This window comes from Asparagus officinalis, chromosome 3 (assembly GCF_001876935.1).
Source record: "Asparagus officinalis chromosome 3, Aspof.V1, whole genome shotgun sequence".
Classification (NCBI taxonomy): domain Eukaryota; kingdom Viridiplantae; phylum Streptophyta; class Magnoliopsida; order Asparagales; family Asparagaceae; genus Asparagus; species Asparagus officinalis.
The window spans coordinates 103,162,002-103,170,311 of record NC_033796.1 but is presented as its reverse complement, the minus strand read 5'-3'; positions in this window follow the sequence as shown (position 1 = coordinate 103,170,311).

The following is an 8,310-nucleotide window of genomic DNA, read 5'->3' as shown; positions in this document are numbered from 1 at the left end:
TTGCTGGGTGGTTTGTTCCCGTGAAAATAACCGAGTCTACGTATTTAGCATCATAGTAACAAAATCCACGCCTTTTACACGCGGGAAATTTTATCTCGAATCCTAAGCAGGGATAAGTCAGCGCCTAACACGCGTTGCTGGTTAGTGCTTGACCATAAAAAGGACAAAAGCCCATATATTCAACATTGTGATAGGTTGTTATTAATAAAACCAAAATCCGTGTTTCACACGTGTGGGAAATTTAATCCCGAATCTTAAGTAGGGATAAGTCAACGCCTAACACGCGTTACCGATTTAGTCTTTCACCAATTGAAGAAGACACCAAAATTCCAGTCTGGGGAATTTTATCCCGAAGCTTAAGTAGGAATAAGTCAGCGCCTAACACGCGTTGCCGGGTAGTCTATTCCCGTAAGAAAAATAAAGTCTACATATTCAATATCATAGCACTAAAAGAGTTAACTCTCTTAGCACAACATCACATGCGAAACAGACTTAAACAATTCACATGCAAGCCCGACTCAAATGGTAATCGATAAAGGCACGTCAAATCCGTTGATGGCTGAGGATTGGCCAAAAATCCTAAGTCTACGTCTAACACACGTTACCGGGTAGTCTATTCCTGTGAGAAAGACGAAGTCTATGTATTCAATATCGTAGCACTAAAAGAGTTAACTCTTTATTCCTGTGAGAAAGACGAAGTCTATGTATTCAATATCGTAGCACTAAAAGAGTTAACTCTTTTAGCACAACGTTACGTACAGAATGGATCTAAACAATCCGCATGCAGCCCGAATCAAACGGTAATCTGTAAAGCCACGTCAAATCCGTTGATGGCTGAGGATTGGCCAAAAATCCTAAGTCTACGTCTAACATACGTCGTTGGGTAGTCTATTCCCGTAAGAAAGATAAAGTCTATGTATTCAATATCGTAGCACTAAAGGAGTTAACTCTTTTAGCACAACGTTACATGCAGAACGGATTTAAGCAATCTGCATGCTAGCCCGACTCAAACAGTAGTCGGTAAAGGCTCATCAAATCCGTTGATGGCTGAGGGTTTGCTAAAAATCCTATAAGTGTGAAAGTCATTGATGCACCAGCTTTATTAACTGGTCTTGTGACTTGAGCATCCAACAACTTTAGGATAAGATCCATATCTGCAGACGAATCAGCTTTGACAGTTGGTCCTGCAACCCTAACTGTTAGGACTGCTATGCTCCAATACCTTAAGAACTTAAACTGTGAATATTCCAGCAAACATACGAGTATAAACTATGTTAACGTTGGGCGATCCAAAACCCTAAGGTCAACGCCGATCAACGCGTAGCCCTAGGTCAACGCTAATCAATGCGTTGCAATGAAAAAGTCAATGCCAGGCGATCTGAAACCCTAGGTCAATGCTGGTCAACGCGTAACCCTAGGTTAACGCTAGTCAATGCATTGCGATGAAAGTCAACGCAAGTTAATATATCATGATGAAGATAGTCAGTTCAAAGTCAACTCGACGATACGAGCCAAAATCAACTCACCAGTTTTGATTCAAGATTTTGATGACGGCCAGATGATAAATGTAGTGCCGGAACAGTTTTGGTTATTCATCAAAATATCGAACAGACTAAAAATTAAAGGAGTTAAGAATCAAAGCTATAGGTCCTTTTATACCGACTGAAGGTTGGACCGATCATATCCAAAATATGTCAGACTCATCTATAAAAGAAACGAGACTGAAACACTTTGGAGGGGGTATCTGTAGGCGTCAAAAATTACTTATAGGTCCCAGCGCGTGGCTCGAGATAGAGAGAAGATGATGAACATCACTATCCGAGTCACAGAAGCTCATTTGATATCAACAAGTGCATTAAGTGAGTCGACGAACTATGTGAAGCAACAAAACTGCAGAACAACGAGGAAATAAACTGATCAGGAGCTCCGCGTAACTTACAAAAGATACAATGTCTTCCATGTCCCATCCACTCTACAGATGATTCAATCATGGGAGGTTGTAGATCTTCTCGATGGCTTTCCAATGCATCTTCTCGATGGCTTTCCAAAGGTGTCTCCGACCTTGTAGAGCGATTTTGGCCATGATTCGATTTGAATCTAAAGAAACTTAAAACATGAAAGTTATAGATCTCCTCGTTAGATTTCCAATGTGCCTTGGATCAGATCATTTAAAGATCATATAAAAAAGATAAAGCAAAAATACCAAAGATAGTACAAACTGCCTCAGAATTCCGAGACAGTGTTAGTGTCTTAGAGAAGAATAATGATTTTGACTATGATCCGATTCGAATCAGAAGAAATGCAAAACATGAAAGTTATAGATCTCTTTGTTAGCTTTCCAATGCATCTTGAATCAGGTTATTTAGAGGTTATATGAGGAAGTTAGGGCTAAAATATCCGAGATACTTCAAAGTGTCTCGGCTTCGCCGAGACACCCTTGAGTGTCTCGGCCAAGCCGAGACACTCACAAGTGTCTCAGCTTGGCCGAGATACTTGTAAGTGTCTCGGCCATGCCGAGACACTCATAAGTATCCGCAACCCCCAGAATGCTGTTTTTGGCTGTTTTGAACCATTTTTCGATGTTAACCACTTGGATTTGTTCAAACTGATCTGAATCTATCTAAGAACGTGGTTAAATGGTTTCAACTGAAGATAAGAGGGAATCAACCGTTCTTATCTGAACACAGGGCTCCTGAAGCCTATAAATACAGCTCTAGAGCCTTTATTTTTTTTAGATCTGGAATTCTCGAGCGTCGATAAAGTCCTGCCGGATTGAAGACTGAAGAGCCACGAATTTCAGAGAGGAGGAGACATCAGTGGATTCTTCGGCATAAAGAAGAGGAGTTCGTTAGATCTGCAACTCGGTTCGTCCCTTAAGATTACCCCATTACGGTGATCTTAAGAAGATCAATTATCTCGCTGTTGCCGAGATAAGCGCTTCGGCTTCTTGATTCCTTCGCGAATCAACGAAGCTCCAGATCTGATCTGATCGTTTGGTGGTCCACGGATATCAACGTCGCCGTCACAGGCCAAGATCCCACGCAAGCAGAAGACCGATAAACGGTCTCTGTGCTGTTTGATGAGAATTGTATTTTCATTATATAAAATCTTATAAAAAGACTATATTTTTATATTTTTATTATAACGACTGAAGTTGTAATGAGTACCTCAACGACGAAACCAATTTTCTCCCCAAATAGGAGATAAGAGGTTAGATAGGGGCACATCGCCTGGTAGGCTACTATCTTGAACAATGTCACTTGAAGGAATAATGGTGTGGAAGTAATCAAGTAGTTCAGTGACATAGAAATATAACGATCGTGAGTGAAATAGAGGCACATCACATGGTAGGCCACTATCTTTGATCGTTCTAAGGAGATAGAACGTTCGAAAGAGATCAGATAATGAATCATCGCATGGTTGATCACTATCCTGATCTAGTGACTAATAGGGGCTCATCGCATAGTAGTCTACTACTTGACGAATTACTTCCAATGGGGGTAATTTGCTGGCAATACCTACAATGAGAGTTAAAGTGTTGACCATCAGAAGTAATCATTAACATGATAGTTTTTTTATAGACCCACCATTCTGTTGAAGAGGATTAGTAGGAGAGTTGCAGGGTGTAAGGAATGAAATTTTGATCTTAATTGACTTCATGGGAGTTGTAAGAGTTTTAATGGCTTTAACAACGCCAAAGATCACTTTCCTCGATTTTGTTAGGGTCAGGTATCATTATTGCATTCATGGTGTTCGAACCTGTATCGTTGCTTCAATATGAGCATAATAGTACTTGTCAATCATGAAGACTTTTGTAGGGAAGATGCTAGTATATTAGAAGAATATGGGTAGTACTTCTTCAGAAATTTGCCATTGATAGTCATCATGATCTTGTCACTATCTTGATTGATTAGGTGATATGCTCCATTTGAGTAGACCATTTCTACTACAAATGGTTCTTCCTATTTTGGCTCAAACTTGCCTTTCTTTCTAGAGTTCAGAACCATTCGACATCGAGCAGCGAGAATCTAGTCACCCTCTTTGAAAATGTGATGTTTGCCTTTCTTGTCAAACACTTAAGAGATTCAAGCCTGGTAAAGCTTGATATGCTATTGTGTTTGCAATCATTTCTCATCTAACACTTCAAGTTCTTCAAGGCATCAACGATGACTTTCTTCAGCTGCATGCCAGTCGCAAGTGCTATCCGAAGGGATGGAATTTGAACTTTCAATGACAAGACGACTTCACATCTGTATACCAAGGAGTTGAAATTACCCTAGAGGGGGTGTGAATAGGGTATTTACTAATCTAATTCGATATTAATACCAATTTAAAACTAAGTAACAATTTATTCTTGCAAATATGATATACAACAAATTATGAGTAAGAATATGTAATATAAACAAAGGGAGATATAAACATGAAATGAAATGCAAAATAGATAGTGCGCAAATAGACAACACAAATACACGATATAATTACGGAGTTCGGTCACTCTCGATCTACGTCTCTGCTCCCCATTGTTTGCGTCAAAAATCTTTTTCATTAGTGAATTCATTACACATTTATCATCTTACAGATTCAAAAAAAGAAAGTTAGTCTTTTTATAAGACTTTATACAATGAAAACAAACAGGGGGATCTCCTAAAAACACACATAGGATCGTTTATCGATCGCTGCTTGCGTGAGATCTTTGCATGTGCCGGAGACTTTTTGATCCATGGATTGCTGAGTATTAGATCCGATAGATATTGTTTCATAAAGAAAACAAGAACTGAAGAAAATATCTCAATAAGGTGAGATAAGTACTCTTCTCAAGATCAAAACGAAGTCTGATCTTAAGGAAACATGTAAAATATGCTGAAGGGGGCTGCAAATCTCTCGAACTCTTCCTCTTTCTGCTGAAGAACTCGCCAAGACTTGCCTTTAGATTTGAAATTCATGCTTCGTGCTCTCCAAAATGTCAGGGCTTCGTCTCCAAGTCTAAAATTCCCGCCCTTGTGCATAGGGACCATAGGGGTGTATTTTTTGGCTTCGGGTGCCCTGTTTTTAGATAAGAATTCATAATTTGATCTTATCTTCAGTTGATAACCACTTTTCCACATTAAAGGATAACCTCAAGTAAGTTGGAAAGCTTTGGAATGAACGAATCCCGGAATTCTATCGAAATACGCATCGTCGGGAGGCTGAACGGGCGAAACAGCCTGTGTGTTTCATGTGGGCGAAATACACTTGGTGTTTCATTCATATGGAAGAAACTCATTTGGTGTTTCACCCATGTGGGCGAAACACACGAGGTGTTTCATCATCATTTTGTTGTTTCGCGTGTTTTGCATGTTTTGTTGATTCATACGCTTCGCCGACTCGCTTTGTGTACTTGTTAGCTTTTCTATGGTATCAAATGATCCTTTTTGACTCAAATAAGGATGTTCATCACTTTCTCTTCATCTTGATCTACGTGCAGAAACCTATAGGTAATTTTTAACGCCTACAGATACCCCCCAAAGTGTTCCAATCTTATTCTTTTATAGAAGAGGCTAGAATACTTTGGATATGATGGGCCTAGCCTTCAATTCGCTGACTTCTTTAGCTTGCAGTCTATTCATTATTTTGTCGAATAGCTAAAATTCTTCCGATGATGCGTTTGTCAAAATCTTAAACTAAAATTGGTGTGTGGATTTCTAAATTTAGCTCGTGTTATTAAATCGACGTTGAAATGATCATCTTCATCGGGAATTCGTATCTGAATCACAATTGAACTCCCCAGGATTATCCTTTTGACCTAGAATCTCATCCTGAGTCTTATTTCAATGAAAATCATCGACGCATTGACCAGCGTAGACCATCGTTGTAACGCATTGACCAACGTTAACTCTCGTTGCAACATGTTGACCGACGTTAACTTTTATTTGTAACGCGTTGACCGACATTGACCGTCATTTGTAATGTGTTGACCGACATTGACTGTCATTTGCAACGCGTTGACCGACATTGACTCCCATTTGTAACGCGTTGACCAGCGTTGACTCTCATTTTCAATGCGTTGACTGACGTTGACTCTCAGTTGCATTGTGTTGACCAGTGTTGACTTGTGTGAACACAGTTTATGTTCATACATTGACTGGAGTCTATACAGTTTAAGCTCTTAAAGCGTTAGAGGGGGAGGATCAATTTATACTCGTATACTTATTGAAGTTTTGGGAATCAGTTTAATCTCATGTACCCGTTAGAGGTTCAAGGAGATATAGTTTATACTTGTATACTCATCAGAGTGTGAATACAGGCTTTGAGTACACCGAAATGAGCAAAAACAATCGATAACGGGCGAAAACGATAAAAAAATGGGCGAGGCTCCATATCAGAGGCTCGTCATATAGCGAGACTTGACATCAAAAGACGAAGCTCATTATTGGATATGAGGTTCGAAGTTTATCATTGGAGGTGAAGCTCGCCTGTGAAGACAAAGCTTATCATCAGACTTAAAGCTCGTCAGTGAAGGCGAAGATTTTGAAAAGGAAGTTCATGAGGATTGCTATGCAGTTGAACCTAATTATCAAAGACGGAGTTCGTTAGTGAAGATGAAGCTCGTCAGACGAAGTTAGTGAAGACAAAGTTCATTAGAAGAACTTGCTATACTGTAAAGCTTGCCTTATATGATGAACCTCACCGCGTATTAAGGCTCATCTAATCTTACGAACCTTCCCATGCAGCGAGGCTCATCATCCATAGAAGATCCAGCTGTAACGGATCTGAAGACTTAGTCAGCCATATGGGCTAAGCTTCAGGAGCACGTTATGCCCCATTAGCTAATATGGGCTGAATTGGAGGAGATAGTTACATCCTCTATCCACAATTCTAGCATGCCAGTTACGTGCTACGAATTCTATAAATAGCCATGAGCAGCTGTGAAGAAAGGACTTTTGGAAGATTTTTGGTCATCGCATGAAGATAGATCAGAGTCTGCATTCTTGTGATCTAAGATACCATCAGAAGCCTTGTGATCTTGTTCTGATTATCAACGGGAGGCAATCTCGGCTTGAGCATCGAGAGAAGCATCATTTTATCACAAATAACCCACTTTTAAACAAAAAGAAGTCAATCTATCTTCTCCTCCTCTGTAATCGAGAGAGTGAGTGATTGTAAGGGATTAATACTAAGCAATCGAACCCATTCTTAAAACAAAAAATTCAATCAACTTCAATTTTTTGACCTTACAGAAGATGGAGACCACAGTGGGAGAATCCATTCTTTCTGATGAATTGGTAGTTGTGCAGTCAGACAAGATTGCAGTGAGAATCGTGGTTGAAACTCTAGTCATAGAGTTAGACCAAACGAAGTATGAGGAGTTTCTTTCCTCTGGTAAGTCCAGTCCTACTAAGACACGAAAGTGCCGTCGAGTCTCTTATAAGACATCAGCCCATGTGGCTTCTGATAATTCAACGCAAGTTAACCTCGAGGAAAAGTATATGCTTCTTAAAGATGAGGCTCCAGCAATAGCCATCAGGCTAAGAAATGGGTGGTCAAACACCCTAGCCGAACTTTGGCTTCTGTTAACCAATATGGCTAAAATCTGGCCGCTGTTGATGAACCTCACCCAGCTTTGGCTGAGGCAGTTAGTTTTGTTGGTCTACTTTCAAGATGTGCACGACAAGGTTAATGTCAGAACCAAGCTCGCCGTAGAGCTTAAGCTTTGGTTTCGTTAGACGATTTCCGCTATCGATCAAAAGTTGACCAACTCGAGACCAATAAGTCTATCAAGGGTTGGATGGTTGAGGAACGTCAAAATGATAGACCTCATCCTTGCACCCGAGTAGGCTTAGAGAACGAACCTCATCCATAGAGAGAGGTTCAATCAACTCAGCAAGTTGTTTACACTGAGGTTCATCAAGAGAATGAACCTCAAGTTAAGAATCGACTGAGAAGGCGGATACACCAAGCTTGTTATATCAACGAACCTCGACATAAATATATGACTGACGAAGTTCGTTCAGCTACTCAAGTTCGTCAACCTCTATCATTTAGAGGGTCTCGCTCGGGTAAAGCTAAGTTGACAGAGCCAGCTGGGGGTAGTCCCATCGTTGACCTCCATGATTATCTCACATGCAAATGTAGCATGAATCAAATGCAATCTCATTGCTGCTGTGAGAAGCTTATCTTTGTAGTGCTTTCTCAATGCCCATATGGAGAGTTAGCACACAAGTTTTTAGTTTTCGAATGATTGATTGAGCAATCAACGATCTCGTCATCCAGAAGAAGGCACTTTTGTCCTAAGAAACAAGCACCCAAAAATCACCATATTGAGGTGACGAT